At 42.7% G+C, this 20,565-nt stretch overlaps 1 long non-coding RNA gene across 4 annotated transcripts; it reads left to right on the forward strand.

Annotated features, from left to right (window-relative positions):
* The first annotated feature begins 1,112 nt into the window (after positions 1-1,112).
* Positions 1,113-12,718, forward strand: LOC118925401 (uncharacterized). 4 transcript variants are annotated; one of them, XR_008998144.1, is made up of 5 exons: positions 1,113-1,250; positions 5,051-5,253; positions 8,835-8,955; positions 9,621-9,743; positions 12,631-12,718. It is a non-coding gene; the product is annotated as an uncharacterized LOC118925401 (long non-coding RNA). The 4 variants fall into 4 exon arrangements; XR_008998143.1 differs by lacking the exon at positions 9,621-9,743; XR_008998145.1 differs by lacking the exons at positions 9,621-9,743; positions 12,631-12,718 and adding an exon at positions 12,108-12,619.
* The last annotated feature ends 7,847 nt before the right edge of the window (positions 12,719-20,565 follow it).

Below are 20,565 nucleotides of genomic sequence, written 5' to 3' on the forward strand. Positions count from 1 at the left end.
CCAGACATTAAGTGCCTCCTAGAGGGATGCAAGAGAACCACCATGAAGTCTTCTTGAAAGAAAATTAACCTGAATCTAATGAAGCCTCCAGATCAAACTAGCAGTTTACAAGAACACAGCAGATGGAGAACTATGTTTAAGACACCCCAAAGGTATCAGCCAAATCCAGAATGACACATGACATGGTTTCTTCAAAAAACAAATAGCATTAAAGATGGGTTGAGTGTTATAGATTTAAAAAGATTTAAGACATCAACAATATGTAATGAGTGGAAAATTTTGAATCCTAACTTAAACACACCAACAGTAAAAAGATACTTTTGAGATGGAAAATTGAGCACTGATTTGATCTTAGATGCTATCAAGGCCAATATCCAGTAGAGGTACATAATGAAGTGTTTGCAGGCAAAATGACAGGATGCCTGGGATTCAGTTTAAACTTAAAAAAACTCAAAAATTAAAAAAGGGAAGGAGCGAGGGAAAGCGGAAAGAAGTAGAGAAAGGAATAGTTGAAAAAAAGAATGGCAACAATATTGAAGTTTTGAAGCTGGGTGATGGGTAAAAGGGGATTCATTTTGTACTCTATTTAGTATATGTTTGAAAATGTCTATAATAAAAAGATTGTTTGCAATAAAGATTCACGTATTTATCTCTCATTCAGTGTAACTGTTTATCTAAGTTACTCATAAATGGAATTCCTAAATGTAAAAAATGATAATTTTTACCTCAGCTGGAAATAGCCAAATTTCTCCTCAGGTGTTTATAATGAGGGGGTTCAAGACAAACTACCCAAATTTGGCACTTTGCCATACTGAATATTTTAAACTGAAGGAATTTGAGAAATGGCACATGTAGGAAGGGCCTTCAGACCTTCCTTGAAGCAGGTCTTAGACCCTCACATGAGAGGTGCCCTCCCTGCACCCTGAAAACAGGAACATTCTTATCCCCAGAAACCTAACCTGCGTGCAAGCACTTAGCGGACTCCACTTGAGACCCACCCTCCAGGCTCGCGCCCCACCCGCCCCTTCCTGGCGTAGCGGCTCGGGACTGGCCCAGAGGCGGAGCGGGCTCTGATTGGTTAAGGCGGAGTCACGGGGGGCGCCGTTTTCCGGTTGTGTTCCTCCCGGGCCTCGAGTCTTGGGCAGCTGGTGGGAGGTCGCCCTCTAATGGTTGGCCCTTGAGAGCCGCGGCAGGCCCCTCCGGGACGTCCTACCCGGATCTACAGCGCGTGGTGGCCTGCAGCACTCTAGGTGGGCGGGGCTTAACCGGAGATAGCCTTAAACAGAGAACTGATCCGGGGCAAGATTGTGCGGGTTACCTTGGGAAGTGGGGGCTGTAGGTTCTGGTTTGAAACTCCCTATTTGTGTTGTAAATTTTGGTGGGAGTTAGAGATGGAAGCTGCATCACTTGACCCTGAGCGCTCAGTCTGGAGACGTAAAGACACTTGAAATGTAGGTCCTGGTTTTGTTCCCGTATGGTGGCTTCATTTTGTCCCTGTGTGCTTCCCTGTGAACAGTCGGTAGTGAAATTTTAGAAAACATCAGTTACTTGAAAACGCAAGATGAAGCGAGCAGAATGAGAGGAAAAGAGAAATAACTGGAAGGTTGCCTTTTTCACCTTGAGGAGTTTACATTTCTAGATCATGCGAGACCTTACCTACAAACATACTAAAAGTATTTTTCTATATATTTTTATATTCTTTGGTGTTACCAGTGAAAGAATCCGAATGAAAATGGAATCCTAACTTTAGAATGATGCCTAACAGGAACTCATTACAAATGGAAATGCAGATTCTAGAGGCAAGACATGCAGAGCATGGAGTGTTGAAGGCCCTGTGATGTGCCTAATAATCTTGCCCCTTTTAAGCAGGAAAAAAATCAAGGTGAACTGAAAAAAACGAATCTTTCCCCAAAGCAAGTAGAAGATGAGGACAATGGCAGTAGAGATGAGGTGGAACACTGCTAACATGTACAAGGTGGAGCAGAATAACATGTCAACAGTCAAAAACCAGAGTAAATTAAACTGCACTGTTTAATCTCAAAAGTGGCATTGTGAACACATCACAACTAGTTTCACAAGCCTACCCAAAACTTGGTAGCAAAATCTGACAAGGTCATTTTTAGGAAAGATTACAGATCATTGGCATAGATAAAAAATTTCAAACAATGTATTAGCGAATTGCGTATCAGTGTTACATGAAAGACTAATACATCATGACAAAGTGCAGTTTATTTTTGGAAATGCAGAAGTGTTTTTGTTTGAAAAGTGATATGGTTGCCTGGAAATACTGGTTTGAAAATAATTTCTTAATTCTTAAAATTGCTTCATTGAATTGCATTAGTTTGTGTGCCTGGAAAACATGTTTCCATATTTATTCTTTGATATTTAGGTCCCTACTATGTTCTGCTTCTAGCTGGGGATCCTTTGCATTGGTCTTTGAATATAGATTGGTTTGAGTCCAAAAAGAATTGAGGTGGATGAGTGGGTACACAACACAGCTAATGAATATTGAATGCTTCATATATGCAGCCACTCTGCTACGGCCTTATGCATTGTCATTTCATCCTCAGCAGCAATATTAGGTAGGCATTAGCTCCATTTTAAGGACAGGAAAACAGATTTAGCCATTAATTAACTTGCTCATGCTTTCACAACTAATAAGTGACAGAGCAGGGATCTTGCAAGGTTCTGCCGAATTCAAAGCCCTTACTCTTTCCTGATTCATTTTTTAGTCTTCCTGCCAAGCCATCTTGTTTTGAGAGGCAGGTAGCATGTATTCAGTGTCCACTTTGAGCAGCTAGTTGTGTAACAGAAACTTTCTCTAACCTTATTCAGTCTAGTAGTTGTTTTATAATCATTCAAAAGTGTATTACCCATACAACTTTTGATTTTAATTTAAAGCGTGTTAAATACAGTCATTTGTCAAGTTTTTGATGTTGGTCTAAATGACTTTGAGTTCACTATTGAAGTTAGCTTGTTCTTCCTGTATAATGTACACCCATAGTACATCTTCCACAATTTAAAGTTTGTTTCTTTAAAGCAAAACAAAAAATTTTAAAACCCTACTAAAGCAATTTGAATATGGACTTCCACATTTGTAGTTTCTTTTCCATCCTTTTACAGTTGCTCACCCACACCTAATTTGACTGTGGTTGTTTAAGCTTTGTCAAGGATGTCCAAAGCATTCAAATTTGCTTTCATAGATTCAAAAAAAATTACTTTTTGCATTGATTTGATTGGTTTGTATGATGTTTATTATGTAACTGAAATTGCAAATCCAGTGGTCATGTATAGGTTTGTGAACAAGCGCAATTGATACTTATTAAGGATACATTTCAACTTAGGGGAACAGAAATGCCCAGGTGTACTAGGAGTACCACAGAGTAACCTACTAGCCACACATGCTTGGCATATCATGGGCATCAAGTTAGTAAGTCCTCTTTGGAATTGAGACTGTCATTTAATCCAGCCATAGACTAAACTACATAGTTTAGTATGACATAGTTAAGTAGACATAGTTAAGAGAGCAACTGCTATACTATGATGTTAACAATTTAATGCAAAAGCTTTCTATACCAATCAGAGTCAGAAAATTCTTGATGAATACAGCTTTTGTGTTAGCTTGAAGGAAAACAGGAGTATTCACTTTACATTTTCCTGAGGCTGATACACATGTGATAGTGTTCTAGACTGTTCACACTGGTCACCATTGGTCATTCCTCTTCAAAATGTGGGTCCTAGACCTGCTTACTTGGATTGGTGCAACATATAGTGGTAATACCACAGTTAGGTTAACTTTCAGGGTAACTATCCCCTAATGTTGGCTTACTGAAATCATTTAATTCAAGCCCTGGTCTTTTTCACATGCCTTCCCTGATCCCCCATCATTCTCATGCCAGTTGGATATATCCCTCATCTGTTTGCCTGTAAATTTTGTTCATAATCAGCAATACTAATTATGTCATATTATAGTTACTTATCTCTTCCTGTGATGTGGGTTGAGAGCTATATATATATTCTGATTGTATTAGTGTGTTAAGACTACTGTAATAAAATAGAGACTGGGTGGCCAAAACAACAGAAATTTGTTTCCTCACAATTCTGGAGGCCCGAAGTTGAAGATGCAGTTTGTTGGCAGGTTTGGATTCTTCTGAGGTTTTGCTTCTGGGCTTGTAGGTGTCCACCTTCTTACTGTGTCTTCACATCCCTCCTTCATCTCTGTCCTAATCTCTTCATATAAGGACACCAGTCATATTGGATTAGGGCCCAGACTCATGACCCCATTGTAATTTAATTACTTCTTTAAAGGCCCCATCTCCAAACTCAGTCATGTTCTTATGTTCTGGGGACTAGGAGTTCAACATCCAGATTTTAGAGGGATATAGTCATACTGTAATACCAGTGGTGCCTTCCCTCCAAAATGACATTGTTCCTAGTTAATACTGGCAACAGATAAAGACAGTTGCTCTATTTTATCACCCATATTTCTTCATTTTGTTCTTTTGTATATAGTGAGACTTACTCAGTATTCTGCTAAAATCTTGAGTCATTTAGTTTTACAATACCATGCCTAGTTATTAGCTGTGGGCTGATAATTGATGGTGTAAGTAGGAAGCATGAGGTCCAATCTTTGGGGCTTGGCTGTCATTCCTATACATGTTCCAGTTGCCTATGGGGGGCTCTCTTTGGTATTTCACTTATATGCAAAGAGGTGGGACTCTAAAGCCTTGGGAACTACTTAAACAGTAGTTGACTTTTTTTTTTTTTTCCTAGGGCAGTAGCTTGCATACTTCTAGAAACCGAGATCCTTCCCTGTAAAGATTCTCATTTGAAAGCTCTAAATGAAGTTCGGGAGTTTTCTTTTTTTTAGATAGCATGCCAGCTGATTCTGGTGATGCGAGCTCTCTTACTACACATTGAGAAATTAGTCGTAGAGAGAAGAACATAGGTGTTACCTTCATGCCTGACCAAATCTTGCACTTGCCGAGTGTATTACGTGATTGTAACCTCACGGGAAGGACATCCTTCACTGTTGGTATTTCTCCTTCAGGTTGTCATCCCTCAGAAGAATGGTTAGAAGGTTACTACTGCTCCAAAAAATAAAGTAGAGGGGGAAAATCTCTGCCTCTCATGTTTGCTGAGCAACTGGTATCACCACACACATAGGGAACCACGTGGGCCACGTTGCCAAAAGACAGGAGTAGCACCAAGCTAAAGCACCACGAGAGGAGAAATGAGAACTACAGGATGAAGGTAAGAACAGTGAGCCGGGCCAGGAAGAGGAAGGTAAAGAACCCTCTTCGAGGGGCGTTCCCGCTAGCAGTGTAAGATGCCAAGGGTCAGCCCGTGTGCCAATCTACATCACTCTTGGAGGGATTCTGTGAAAATACCACCTTCAGAAGATTGCCTTGACCGTGCCTGGCCGACCCTTCAGGCGTGGCTTCCTTGGGGAGGAGTCTCAGTGGACATTTGACCTCTGCTGTCCACATGACCGGAGTCAGAATTTTCTCTTTGAATATTATCCATTAATTGTTTCTGTCTTTGTGTTAATGAGCCAAGCAGGTTAATTGTCCCTCAAACACAATTCTTGGTGATTTTTTTTTTTGTCTCAACAGTCTGTGTAATATTTTAAATGGTATTACTTCCAAAACAGTAATTCTTTTTCTTTTTTTTTGTATTATTAATATACAATTACATGAGCAACACTGTAGTTACTAGATTCCCCCCATCACCAAGTCCCCACCACATACCCCATTACAGTCACTGTCCATCAGCGTAGTAAGATGCTGTAGAGTCACTACTTGTCTTCTCTGTGCTTTACCACCTTCCCTTGCCCCCCCCTACATTATGTGTGCTAGTCATAATGCCCCTTATTCCAAAGCAGTAATTCTTACCATTTTTATTAAAATACAACAGCAATACATTTTAAATTATTTCAAGATAAATGGTTCAGTGGCAGTGAATTTTTTCCTGATACTTGTGTATATAGTCAGGTTTGTGAGCACTTTCTCTTAACAGTTTGTCACTCTCATTTGTAACAAGTCTGTGGGCAGTAATTGAAGAGGTGGGTTTTCATTTAGATTCTGAAAAAGAACTGTGTGTTTGACATGAGCCAGAGGGAGAAAAGGCCTTCCTATTGGGGCTGAGGCAGATGAACAGGACAGGGAGGCTGGTGACAAAGGCAGTGAGGAAGGTCTGAATGACCTAAAGCAGTTCAGTTAAGTGGTGGCCAGTATCAAGGAATTTGAATTTAAGGAAAGCCCTGGGGTAGCGGTGGTTGGATTTCTTTTATGAACTTGAAGAAACTTCTCAATTTATAAATTCTCTCAGAAGTACTCTGAACCAGATTTAACTTGTGTGTCTTGTGAGAAATAAGCAGAGTGTAGTTATGATATTCGTGGATAGAGCAAAAGCTGCCAGGTTTACTCATTAATAGCACACAGATCATTAAAAATACCATATTCTGGCCTTGCCCACAGAGCCTATCCAGAAAAATACCTGATAAACAGAAGAAGGAAATGGCCATACAGAAGGCTTCCCATGAAGCCAAAAACCAGAAATTAGAAGGTAAATTTCTTTGCTGTGTTTTAAAGCCCAAGAGACACATGAAGAATTTCGTATTGGCAAAAACTAAATCTCTGTTAGCCCCGACCATGAGCAAAGGGATTTTTGTTGCAGCTTGGGGTTCTAATAATCTAGAGTCTTCAGTGAACTTGCAGCTTCATTCTTTCAGAACTTTTTGAGTGTTTTCTCTCTTTTTTTAGCTTTTTGTATGGCAGTTGAGCCACCTGTAACTTTCAGATCGTTGGAAACCTGAATTTCAAAAAAAACTTCTGCTGAACTAAAAGCTGGTCTCTGAATTTTTTGCTAAAAATGATCTCCCAGTTGTTGGTGTCAGAATTGGCTTATCCAGGTAAATAGTGGTAAATTGAGAATCTTGTTAAGAGTTTATCAGCCCGGCACTTATTATCCCTGGAGAATTTAGGGGTTCCAGTAGTTTTGTCTTTCATTGTGGGTTGCTAGACTTCTGTCTTGTCAGATCCTTTTTTTTTTTTTTTTTACCAACTCTTCACCCTTTGGTGGGATTTTACCTCAGTCTTTTGCCATTCAAAATGAGTATAGTAGTCCCCCCCCCTTAAGGGGGAACTATATTCCAAGACCCCAGTGGATTCCCGAAACCGTGGATAGTACTAAACCTTCCGTATACATACTATGTTTTTTTCTACACATTCATACCTATGATAAAGTTTATAAATTTGACACAGTAAGAGATTGATAACAACTTATGATAAAATAGAATGATTATACAACATACTGTAATAAACGTTATGGAGTGTGATCTCTCTCAAAATTCTTACTGTACTGTACTCACCCATCATCCTGTGGTGATGTAAGATCATAAAATGCCTACTGCTGAGATCAAGTGAGGTGAATGACGTAGGCCCTGTGATGTAGCTTTCGGCTGCTATTGGCCTTCTGACTACATCGGAAAGAGGACCATCTGATTCCAGACTGGAGTGGACCATGGGTAACAAACTGTGGAAAGCGTGATACTGCAGATAGGGGAGGACTGCTGTATTTATGTGGCTTATTTAGGAGATCCATTATAATAAACTTTGCTATCCCATTTTTTCCAACAAAAATGTTAAAAATAATTCCAAGATCTTCCCCTATCTTTACAGAAACATATTTTCACTATTTTCCAGTGATGGGCAATGTTATTTTCCTAGAATTATTTTAAACTAAGTCACAAATTTAATCATAAAATCCCTAGTTCTGATGGCAAATACAGGTTCTGTCTGAATTCTGCTTTTTTGCCAAGTTGAATTTCTTCCTTTCCCACTTGCTTCTCATCAGAGACGTATGTTTTGGGTCTGAGCATGCTTATTTAATAGTACTCAGAATTGCTTAGGTAAAAAATAAGAAGACAATAGTAAACATTTGTTGAGCACTCACTGTTCCAGGCATTGTTCTTAGTTCCTTGTTTTATATTAACTCCTTGAATCCAAAGACAGTCCTCAGTGGTAATGATTGTCATTATCCCCATTTTTCAAAGGAGGGAATTGAGGCACAGAGATATTAAGTAGCGTGTGCAACATCACATAGTGAGAATGTGGCAGAGCCAGGACTTGAGCCCAGCACTCTTGGCTCCAGAGCCTATGCCACAACTTTTGTTTCATTCCTCTTCTTAGAGTTTTTGTTCACTGTGTTTTGAAATATTGTTACAATTACAGTAAATAAGAATTCCTTTTGCATTACAACAGTTCTTACTGTAAATGCCCCTGGGTTTCCTAACACATTCCACAGTAGTAATAAGATTGTTGTTCTAATTCACAAATGTGATGGCTAAAACAAAAATTTAAAAACTTGATTTCAAACTTCATGTTCTGTAGCTTGCGGTTAAATTTGGTCAGTTAAATAGAAAACTAATAAAGACTTGCACAGATGAATTTGCACTGACTGATTCTTTGCTTCAGAACAGGGTTTCTTGATTTTGGCATGATTGACATTTTAAGCTAGATAATTGTTTGTTGTGGGGGGCTGGCCGGGTCACTATAAGCCGTTTAGCAGCGTCCCTGGACTCTATCCACCAGATACTAGCACTCCCCCAGTATGACAGCCAAAAATGCCTCCACTGGCAAGTTTGCCCCCAGATGAGGACCACTGCTCCCAGTTACTTCATGACAGTGATATTGCCAGTTGGTGGAGCCTTGGTTTAAATTGTAAATTTGGCAGCTGTTTTTGACTCAATGCTCATTTCTGCTCTTGTGTCTAGTGTGATTGGCCAGCCAGAAACCTGTGTGTGTTTCTTCTTTTTTTCTGCATCTCTGAAGGCAATTTGGTTATGTGAATTTTAAATCTGCTGCTGCTGAGGATAAAGCTGTGGAACCTAGTGGCATGAAGGTCCTTGGGTATGAAATTAAACTGAAGAAACCAAAGGGAAATGCAAACGAGGTGACTTGTTATAGATACCTGGGAATTTACCTGGCTCTGGTTCAGGTGGGAATATCAATCCTTTTCTGATTCCGGGCAAGTACTCTTCAGTTCCCAACAGGTCACCTACTTCCACCACACAGACTACCCACCTTGCCCTCATTCCCTCCGACAGCTGCACAGCTCCCCTTCTCTGTCATCACCTTCTTTATTACCTTACTCTCTATCGTGTTCTACCTTACATTCTCTGCATAACGTTCTTTCCAGGACTCATTCCCTGGCTATTTGCAACCCATTCATAGAATTGCAGCTTAAAGTCACTTCCTTTAAATTAGATCAGAAAAATGTTTCCTTTTCCCCAGACTAGGTTAAGTTTTCTTTAGTAGATGTTCTCATTTGCCCCTTTAATTTTTCCTTCCTGGCCCTTTACAATGGTTCCTAATTATGTGACTATTTGTTTACTAGCCTTCCCCCCAAGTAAGACCACCATTCCAAGAGCCAAGTGTGTATTTTCATCGCCAGCACATAGCACAGACCCTCACCCAGACTCTGTGTTCAAGTATTTGTTAACTGAAAGACTGTATAGCGTTTCCAGTCTCCAACTCTGAGAATTGTTTTTTCTTAGTATTTTTTCTGCTTATGAGATCAACACTCAGACTAAAAATATTCTCTTGGGGATTATGTAGATAGAAATGCCAGAACACTCTTTTCAAGAACCTGCCTGACAAAGTCACTCAGCATGAATTAAAAGAAGTCTTTGAGGATGCTTTTCAAATCAGATTGATGAGCAAGGATGGGATGAGTAAAAGGTACGTTTTGTATCTTGTGCTGAAAGTGAATGTGTCCACTGGATTCAAACATAACAGAATTTCATTTCACTCCCCCAAATAACTTATGCCTGATTTTAGAGAAGGAAACAGTATTATCCAGCCTTTCTACCAGCAGGCATGAAAAGATGAAGGGGACATCATAAATGGACAGCCTAAAACTTCTTGAAAACTGTAGTGGTGTCATAGAGAAATGCTTATACTTTGTTGACAGAAGTGCAATCAGTGAAGTCTGTACAGAGATTAATTACCTAACAGTATCTATCAGTTACAGTTGCACATATCATTTTATCCTGCAGTTCCACTCCTAAGAATCAGTCCTACAGTTAAAAGTCAGTCATGGGTGAAATAATATTACAGAGTTGTTCAATGCAAAATTAGAATTGACCTGAATATCTATCAGTAGAAAACTGGTTAAAATTTTCTGGTACATTCAGAAGATTTTTTTTTTTATGCAGTTGTAAAATGAAATGAAACAGTATTTTGTGTACTGATGGGAAATAATCTCTAATATGCATGATTAAGTATATCGGAGGACACACCATACACAAAAATTAACTCAAAGCAGATCAAAGACTTAAATGAAAGAGCTAAAATAGAAAACTACAAAGGACACACAGGAGTAAATCTTTGTGATCTTGGGTTAGGGTATTGCACAAGCCACAAAAGAGAAGATGGAGAAGTTGGATTTTATCAAACCTGAAAATATTTGTACTAAAAAGGACACACCTAAAAGTCAAAAGAAATTCTACAGACTGGAGAAAATACTGCAAATCATGTATCTGATAAAAGACTTGTATTCAGAATATATAAAGAACTCTTATAACTCAATAATAGAAAGAAAACCCAATTAAAAAATGGGCAAAGGACTTAACTAGACAGGAAGAACAGCACCTAGAGAGGTAAGGGATGCTGGAGCTCTGGAGAGTGAGACTTGTCAGGGTTCCCTAGGGAGGGGCTAGTTCCCTAGCTTAGGGGTACTTGGCACTTTGAAGTACAATTTCTCCCTGTATCAGAAACGTGTAAGTCATCCTCATAATCAGATCAAGCTGATGAGTATTATCCTAGTTAACTGTGACCTTGATGTTGCAAAAGACATGGCCCTTGAGACACATCAGTTTAGATTCCTTTTTGGGTACCTTCTAGGATTCTGTTTGAAGAAGCTTTTAAACTGTGGTTTCAGAAGTATGTATTTCATTCTCGTCAGACATTTAATTCTCTTCAAGTAGATTTTTTTTGTTTTTTGGTATCGTTAATCTACAATTACATGAGGAACATTATGTTTACTAGACTCTTCCCATCACTAAATCCCGCCCACAAACCCCATTACAGTCACTGTCCATCAGCATAGTAAGATGCTGTAGAATCACTACTTGTCTTCTCTGTGTTGCACAGCCCTCCCCGTGCCCCCCCACATTATACATGCTAATTGTAATACTCCCTTTCTCCGCCCACTCCTTATCCCTCCCTTCCCACCCATCCTCCCCAGTCCCTTTCCCTTTGGTAATTGTTAGTCCATTCTTGGGTTCTGTGAGTCTGCTGCTGTTCTGTTCCTTCAGTTTTTGCTTTGTTCTTATACTCCACAGATGAGTGAAATCATTTGGTACTTGTCTTTCTCTGCCTGGCTTATTTCACTGAGCATAATACCCTCAAGCTCCATCCATGTTGTTGCAAATGGTAGGATTTGTTTTCTTCTTATGGCTGAATAGTATTCCATTGTGTATATGTACCACCTCTTCTTTATCCATTCATCTACTGATGGACACTTAGGTTGCTTCCATTTCTTGGCTATTGTAAATAGTGCTGCAATAAACATAGGGGTGCATCTGTCTTTTTCAAACTGGGCTCCTGCATTCTTAGGGTAAATTCCTAGAAGTGGAATTCCTGGGTCAAATGGTATTTCTATTTTGAGCTTTTTGAGGAACCTTCAAGTAGAATTTTTGCCAGGTTTAAACCAAAGACCCCAAACCAGTGTCCTAATCTGCCTAATCTGATGAGTAGACATGGTGGCTTATACAGTATTTACAGACAGAAAATTGAGTTTATTATTAATATTTTTAAAAATAAGAAATTTCACACTAAAATCTGGATTTCCAGCTTCTTTTGTGACATCAGAAAGCCTGGCTGCTCTGGGCTGCTTTCCTACACGTTGGCAGCCGCCCGGGGAAGCAGCTCGGTTTGCTGCGACCCCTACCATTCCCAGAGTCCTCCCCAGCTCTGAAGGAGCGAACATCACACTTAGGTTTTGAAAAAGAAGACTTAATACTTTTTTCTTACAAAGTAGTACTTTTTCCTATTAGTAAACATGACATTTTGATATTTCTTATGCATTTGTCTCTTTCAAAGTGGGAAAATGAAAGTGAGAGCAAGAAAGCCACTTGTTTCAAGAAAAATGAGAGTGAGCTCATTTCTTTTTGGAGGTAAAGAATGTTCCTACCTGTTTGATATGCAAACAAAGTCTGTCTGTGTCAAAGGAATATAATCTAAGACACCATTAGGAAACAAACCATAGTAAGAACCGTGATGGATATACAGAAAAGAGGCATGATAAAAGACTTAACAAACTGAAAAAAGGACTGAAATTTCAACATGATTTGCTTTTGAATGGGAATAAAATAGTGATGTTGCTATGAAATGTAGTTATGTATTAAATGAGAAAATTCCCCAGTGAATCAAAACCTTTTACAGATGGTGAGTTTATAAAATAATGTCTGTTGAGTGCTGCAGAAATTATGTGCCCTGAACAGAGATAAGCATTTGCCAGTATATGACTGGTTATATGTTGCACAACATGTGGACAAGATGACTGAGAACTTACAGGACAAGTTGCAAGAAAAAGCTAAGTCATTTGTGGCTTTCTCTATTGCAGCTCTTGAAAACGCTGATAAAAATGATGCTCCCCAGTTGGCTGTATTTATTTATGATGTTGATGAAACTTTTGATATAACCGAAGAACCAAGACTAGCACAACCTTAGGAGATGATTGATTTAAATGTGTTGAAAAAAGTCTTAAAAATTTAATGTAGACTGGTCAAAATTAGCATCAGCACAGACAGTAATTCTGCGATGAATGGTGTTAAACACTTGTTACACACCTTAAATTTAAAGTGTCAGGGCTTTGCAAAGATGTAGAATTTAAGTCTGTACACAGCCACATTCTCCAGAATCAATTTGTGCTAAAATGTTAAAAAAAAAAAAAAAAGGCCCACACTGCCATTTTAGTCACGGCCATAGTAACTTAGCATAACCTGGATACATCCCCATGGCTTGAACCACAGGAAGTTCAGTGCTTTGTTCAATGAATTAGGTGCACAGTGTGGAAGCCTGTTCTGCTCTGTGTGCCTTAAGTGGTTGAGTCGTGGTATGGTGCTAAGGAAGTTTTTTGAACTGTTGGAAAAAATTGAGTTTTTCCTGTCTTCTGAAGGAAAACCTGTGCCTCAGCTTAACTAGCATAGATTGGGTCAAAGACTTATTTAGCCTTTTTAGCTGACGATATGGCTTACCTAAACATGTTGGATATTTCTTTGCAAGGGCGTTTACAAGTGGTTACACAAATGTATCATTCAGTTTGCTCATTCCTGGAGAAATTATGTCTTTGGGAAATGCATTCAGCAAGGAACACTGTGGCCCACGTCCCTACACTGAAAGTAGTTTCTGAAAAGGAAAGTGATGGCCTGAACTGTATTCCAAAAACTAAAGAGTAGAAGACGGAATTCCAAATAAGGTTCTCTGATTTCAAAGTTTATGAAAATGAACTAATGTTTTTCATTTCACCTTTCTCAGTTAATAACGTGAAGGGACAGCTACAAATAGAAATTATCAAGTTGCGGTGCAACACTTTACTGAAAACGAAATATGATGATGTTGGAATCCCAGAATTTTACAAATATCTTGGGATGGTCACCCTCAGTATTAAAAGCCATTGTGCAAAGATTCTGTCCATGTTTGGAAGTAACTATGTTTGTGAACAGCTATTTAATGTTATGAAACTGAATAAAAGTAAATCTGCTCCCAGTTAAGGATTCAAAGATGAGTTCTCTCCTGCATGTTGCTACACAAGGTTCACAACTTGACATTGACTGACACCTTGGGGCATAAGAAAGGAATGTCAGATTTTGGATTTCAGATCTGAGGAGTAATAAATTCAGAAACTTTGAATAGTTATTTCTATTTCCAAATCATATTTTTTCAATGTTAAATTTAATGTACAATTTCTGGCATCAAATGTTTATACTCTGTAACTTACAAAGTTTGGTTATACCATGGCAGTTTATTTTTCCTATACTTGGTCCCTCTGGCCTTGAGAGCTAGAAACCTCTGCCCTAAAAGCAGCCACATGTTTCCTCAAGGCCCTTGTGAACCAGGGAGTCAGCTGGAGAGATGAAATGTTTGGATGCTTAGTGCAGCCGTGTCCCCAAGGATGTCAGACCTGCCACTGGGATCTGGGCAGAGCTGAGGTGGCATATAGTCAGTACTGCTCCTGGGCTTCTTTTGTGATGCTTCCATTTTGAATTTACACATTTCGTGTGAAATTTCAGCATTGTTGGTCAGTGTACAGAGAGCTGCGGCTGGCCCCCAAGCAATTCTGCTTCTTCCAGGCAGGGGTGGGCGTCTCCCTGGCATCTGGGCCACCCCAAGGGGATGCAGGATGGGGCGTCGGTACGTGTAAGAGCATTTTTCCAGGAAGAAGGCCCAAACTGCCATCAGAGTCTTAAAGAGATTGGTGACCCAAAAGATGTTTTTCCATTGTGGAACTGGGACGGGACCACTCACTCTTGCAGAAACTGTGTCTTAAAAAATTAGTCTAATTTTGAAAGTGATTTATACTCATTGTAGACCATTTGGAAACTATAAAGCAATAGAGGGAAAACCTATAATCTCAACAACCAGAGGTAAACCCTATAAATATCTGGGCATGTTTTCTTCCTGTCAATTTCCTATGCATTATTTTATGTGGTTGAGTGTGCTGTATGTGGCCCATGTGGTATTCCGCTCCCCTCACCCCTACCCCCCAATTAACAGTAAATCCTAAACATCTGTCAGTCTTCCAAGCTCAAGGCTGAGTTTATTTGATTCTGTCAGGTGTGCACTGATGGGCTTTGCCAGCCTGGGTGACTGCTTTGGTGTCACATAAGCCATAGGGTTGATTTCCGGGTGTGAGGTCCCTCTTGTGTTCTGCTGGGCTCTGGGAAGGCCAGAGAAAAAGCCTGCTGTTCCAGGAAGGAGAGGCGGCTGGGATCTGCTGACCGCCAGGACAGCCTCCCTGCAGAGGCCCTGGGACCCTGCTGAGTGTGAAGAGGCCCAGCTGGAATAGCCACAGGAGAGCAAAGTGGAGTGTTGGGTGGCTTTAGGATGGGGCCGGATTCTAAATCCATGGCTCTGGTCTTGGCTGATGGGCCCCTCAGGTGCTCCCTGAAAGCCTTCCCTTTCCCACGTAGCCTTATCCACATGATCCCCCGTTCTTCCCACAGGCCAAGTCAGATCAGCCACTCTGCGCATTCTCACTTGGTAACTTCACCTCAGAAATAATAGCCATTTGAGAAGACGCCCACCCTCCCCTTCCCTTCCCACTGACACATGCCTGGGTCTGGATCAGCCTCCGCCCTTCCTGTCCTAAGGCCCCTTGCCCCTGCCCCGGGCAGGTTCCTGCCCCCCGTGCTCCAGTCTCTCTGCCCTGCCTCTTCAGGGCTTGCCTCTGACCCCTGTCTTCCAGGACTTTGGGGATTTTAATTTGTGCCAGTTCCTTCCACCTGTAAGTATTTAAACATGCCCCTGTCTCTGGTATATACCTTTTAATACCTAATTAAAACAACGTTTTAAAATTAGGCCATTCACTAGTTCAAAATTCAACCAGGTACATATTGAATCCCTGGACACCCAGCTCCTTTGTATGGAAGTAACCGGTTTTGTTGGTTCTTGTGTTCTGTGTGCCTGGACAGGAGTGATGTTTACATTCTTTTCCCACCTATTGTTTATACATTCCCCTGGACCTTGCTTTTTTCATTTAAAGCATCTTAAGGATCATCCCATATCAATAGCAAAGGCTGCTTTGTTTTTACAGTTCTAGTGTTGTATGGATGTGCAAGAATTTCTTTAACTAGTGTATTAGATTAGCTCCTGTAATAGATGGACCCTGAATTCTTCGTAGCCCAGCAGAATAAACGTTTACTTCTCACTCATGCCACAGTCGGCAGTGGGTGTTCCTGGTCAGCATCCCACGTAACCGTTTGTATCCAGAATTGAAAGGAAGGAGCGACACACAGCAGCAATTCACCGGAGAGTTCCACTTTATTGGGGAAAAGTACTAGGTTATATAGGGAGGGACATAAGCTGATTGAGGTGTCACTTCAACGGGACTGGTGGCTATTGGCCAGGTGCTGGGATTGGGGGTGGGGGCGAGAGGTAATTGGGCCTCGGGTGGCGCCGGTGGGAGCCAAAGACCTGGAAGAGAAGCAGGAGGTTCGCCATCTTATGGGTGGGGGCCCTTCATTACCCCCTTTCTCCTCTATGGGGTTGTGGACGTTGCTTTCTCTCTGACTGCTCCCTGCTGAACGGGGGCGGAGAAGGGAGTGAGGGCTTGAGGATTGGGGGGAAAGGGTTGGTAGGACTCCCCACAGTAAGGACGAGTAGACGTGGGCTTCTTCAGGTTGGAAATCAGTGAAGGTTCCCTGTAACCATAGGTCGAGGACTTGTTGATTCCAATGGTGCCAAGAGGATACGGGTGCCAGAAGCCAGGCGTCTGCGGCCATTGTTTCCAGGAACAGTTTCCAGCGGAGAGAGGGGTCCACCTCAGCGTGTGGTGGGGAGGTCACGTGAGGGTGAGGGATCTTCTGTGGCTAAAAGCTGGTAGTTCCTGAGTAAAAGCTGGTTGAAAGTTTGATTAGAGATTTTTCCGACTTGGGATTTGATGAACTTTATTATACAAGGTAAGAAGAGACAGGTGAGGAGAATGATTATTATGGGGCCTGCAATGGGCCAGAGCCAGGTAAGGAGGGGGTTTGTTAGTATTGAAGAGAGTGGGTTGGAATTGGAAGCAGAGTGGAGGCTGGAGGCAAGGTCGGTGAGTTTGGTAATGTCAGTTTCTACAATGCCAGATTCGTTGATGTAATGGCAGCACTCCTCCCGAAGGAAGACGCAGGTGCCGCCCTTCTCGGCTGTAAGCAGATCTAAGGCCCGCCGGTTTTGAAGGGTGACCTTGGCTAGCGAAGTGACCTGTCTTTGGAGAGAGGCCAGGGACTCGGCAGTGGATGTCAGGGCTCCCTCAAGTTTGGCGTTGAGATCTCTAATTGCCCATAGAGAGTGACCCAAGGCTCCTCCCGAAAACCCTGCCCCAATGAGGTGGTCAAAGAGAACCCGACCATGATGGGAAGGAAAGCAGCCCTTTTTGTGCGTGAGGGCAAGGGAGGTTGGAGCTCAAGGAATTCTGCCATGTTGTAAAGTGTAAACTGTGGGATTAGGGTGACGAGAATGCAGGGTATATTGGAGTTGGGAGGCAGTGAGTTGAAAAGACTGCCATTACACCAAAAGAAGTGACCTGGCTGTGTAAAAGTCTTAGAGTCGGAGGTGGGGGTGTAGATAGAGAGACAGTGAAGTGCGCTGGATGGGGGAGGGGTTGGGCCTACACAGTGGTGGATGGTGAGATTATCTGCGTATTCTGGTTCCCATAGGGGTATGTCTGCCAGGGGGCGGAGGGGTTGTCCTGCATGGAAGTAGTTGGAAATATTAAGGGGCACGGCGGCCAGCAGTGGGCGCTGTAGTGATGCGCACAAGAAACAATTGGCGGTGTTGAGGGTGTGGTTGAGAAAGATGGTGGTGTCTTGAATGAGCTGTAACCAAGAGTAGGAGAAATTGGAAGAGGGGCGGGGATAGGAAGATGAAGAGGCGCCGTCAAATGTTTGAATAATGACTTTTTTTGGAATGTCCGATATCTGATGCAACTTGAGAGATCTGGGAATGTGAAGGAACATACTCTCGAGAGATATGAAGGGTACCGTGGGGGGTCCAGGACCCCCCGTAGTAAACAGGCTGTGACTCCGGCGGCCCATCGAGGGTCCCAGGGATCAGGGATTGATAAGGAGAATGAGCTGTTGGGATATTTTATGAAACGGTTGGAGGAGTAATACTGTGGGTACTGAGAGTCACCCATGTAGTGAATGGCGCAAGACCAGTAGGGACATCCCCCATAGGTGTCTGGCCACTGTCTGCATGAGGCTTGTTTTTGGTCATAGAGGAAGCAGAGGTAGGGAGTGAAAAGGGGCCTGCTAGTGAACACTTTGGTGGAGGGAGGAAAGTGAAGGTACAAAGGCTGGGAGCAGCCTTTTAGAGGGCAGTCTGATGTGGTAATGAGGGCAGTGGTTTTTGTTTGATGCTGTGTGTAAGTCTGTCTGACCTTGAATCGCCATACAAAGGAGGCTGAGGTGGTGGAGAAGACGATAGAAATGAGGAACGAGAGCGAGAGAGCAGTAAAGGAAGAAAAGGTCATGATTCGGGCATTGATGGCAAAGGGGGTGAACGGGAGATACGGAGTTTCAAGGGATCAGAGGGATGAGGCGTGGTAGAGTAGACAGCGTCTTGGGCTGTATCTGAAGGACTCTGGGTTGGGTCTTGGGTGTCCAGAGGAGGTGGGTCCTGGGTGTTTGGTTTCAACCTGGAGATATGAATCCAAGGGGTGACAGAGTTATCAGGCAGTGAGAGCTTAGTGGCCAAGGGGGTGCAGAGAATGACTGGGTGTGGACCTTCCCATTTTGGGGTGAGAGGGGGCTTATTTTCTGGAGGCTTATAAAACATTAGTTGGCCGGGTCGTAAGACAGGTGGGTTTTGGGAAGCGGATGGATCCGGGAGGAGCCAATCCTGATATTTCCATAATTCGGTGCAGAGGAGAAAGAGTAGCGGAAGGGCCATGTTGGGAGGAATTGGTCCTTTGTGGGGAGGGAGCCCCGGGGGTAAAATTGGGCGGCCGTACATGATCTCAAAGGGTGACAAGAAGGAAGGTTTTTTGGGGAGGGCCCGAATGCAGAGTAGAACTAAAGGAAGTAAGTGAACCCAGTCAAGGTGTAGTTCTAGAGATAGTTTGGTCAGGATGTCTTTTAGAGTCCTAATGGCTCTTTCTACTTTTCCCGAAGCCTGTGGTCGATAAGGACAGTGTAGATGCCAGGGGAGTGAGAGCGACTTGGAGAGGTTCTGAATGATTTGGGCAGCGAACTCAGGGCCGTTATCTGATTGGGGGGATGTGAGCATCCTGAACCTAGGAAAGATCTGGGTGAGGAGGATAGAGGCAACTGCGGACGCTCGTTTGTTAGTGGTGGGGAAAGCTTCGACCCATCCTGAAAATGTATCTACTAAGACAAGTAGGTATCTGGTACGCCGTACGGGGGGCATGTTAGTGAAGTCTATTTGCCAATCTGCAGCGGGGACATTACCCCGTGCCTGATGAGCCGGGAAGGGTCGGGCCTTGAGGAGGGTATTAGGGTTAGTGCGTTGGCAGATGGTGCACCTGCGGGTGATTTGGTTAAGTAGGGTTTTGTCTTCAGGACAGAGAGAGAAAAAGGATTGTAAAAAATGGATCAAGGATTGGGGGCTAGGATGGAACAGATCGTGTAAGAGGCGGAAGAGGGACTCTTTGTCCAGGGAACAGAGGGTGTCTTGTGATAAGGCTAACACCGCAGGGGCAGATGGATCGCTGTCTGGTGCTTCTTCTGAAAGGGCAACCGACCGGGCTACTCTGTCAGCTTTGTTGTTACCCCTTGTAATGGGGGAGTCGTCCTTTTGATGTGATTTGCAGTGGACTATGCCCAGTCGGTGTGGGAGTTGTGAAGCCTCTATAAGTTTGGTAATTAAGGCTGAATTAGTGATGGAATTTCCTTTTGTGGTGAGGAGGCCTCGTTCTTTCCATACTGCCATGTGAGACAAGAGAATGTGGAATACATATTTGGAGTCAGTGCACAGTGTGAGAGACGTGTCCCGGGCCAGAGTGCAAGCTCTGGTGGCCGCAATGAGTTCAGCCTGTTGATTGGTTGTACCGGGTGGTAGGGCTTGTGCTTCGATGACGTCTTTGAGGGAGACTACTGCGTATCCTGCGTAATGGGTGCCCTCATGTTTAAAGGAGGACCCATCAGTAAACCAGATGAGGTCGGAGTGTGAGAGGGCTCTTTTTGAGATCGTGGAGTGGCATAGAAGGAAGTTGTGAAGGGCTCCCAGGCAATCATGCGAGGGAGTATGAGGAGAGTAGGGTAGGGGAGGAAGAGTGGCCGGATTCGGGGGCGGGCAGGGGAGGAAAGAAATGTCTGGATTTTGGAGGAAAGAGGACAGTAAGGGCAGGAGTCTGGAGGGAGGGAGAGTCTGTAAACTTTTGTAGGTTAAGAGGTCTTTTAGGTGATGTGGGGACACAATGGTAAGGGGCGCCCCGAATGTCAGTTTATGAGCTTCCTTCTGCAAGAGCTGTCCAGTGGCTAATACCCGTAGGCAGGGGGCCCATCCCCGAACTGTGGGGTCTAATTGCTTGGAAAGATAAGCTACTGGGGCAAAGGATGGGCCATAATATTGGCCTAGGATTCCTAGAGCTTGACTGGACCTCTCATGAATGTATAATGAGAAGGGCTTCGACAAATCAGGAAGATGGAGAGCTGGGGCTTCCACAAGGGCTCGACGGAGCTTAATGAAGGAGTGTCGGGGTGAGGAGGATAATAGTTCTTCAGGGGGGCCCTTGCTGAGGTCGTATAGGGGTCTTGCCAACAGGGAGAAGTTAGGGATCCACGCTCTAAAATAGCCAGCCAGGCCTAGAAAGGAAAGGATTTCTGTCTTGGTT

This window comes from Manis pentadactyla, chromosome 6 (assembly GCF_030020395.1).
Source record: "Manis pentadactyla isolate mManPen7 chromosome 6, mManPen7.hap1, whole genome shotgun sequence".
Lineage (NCBI taxonomy): Eukaryota > Metazoa > Chordata > Mammalia > Pholidota > Manidae > Manis > Manis pentadactyla.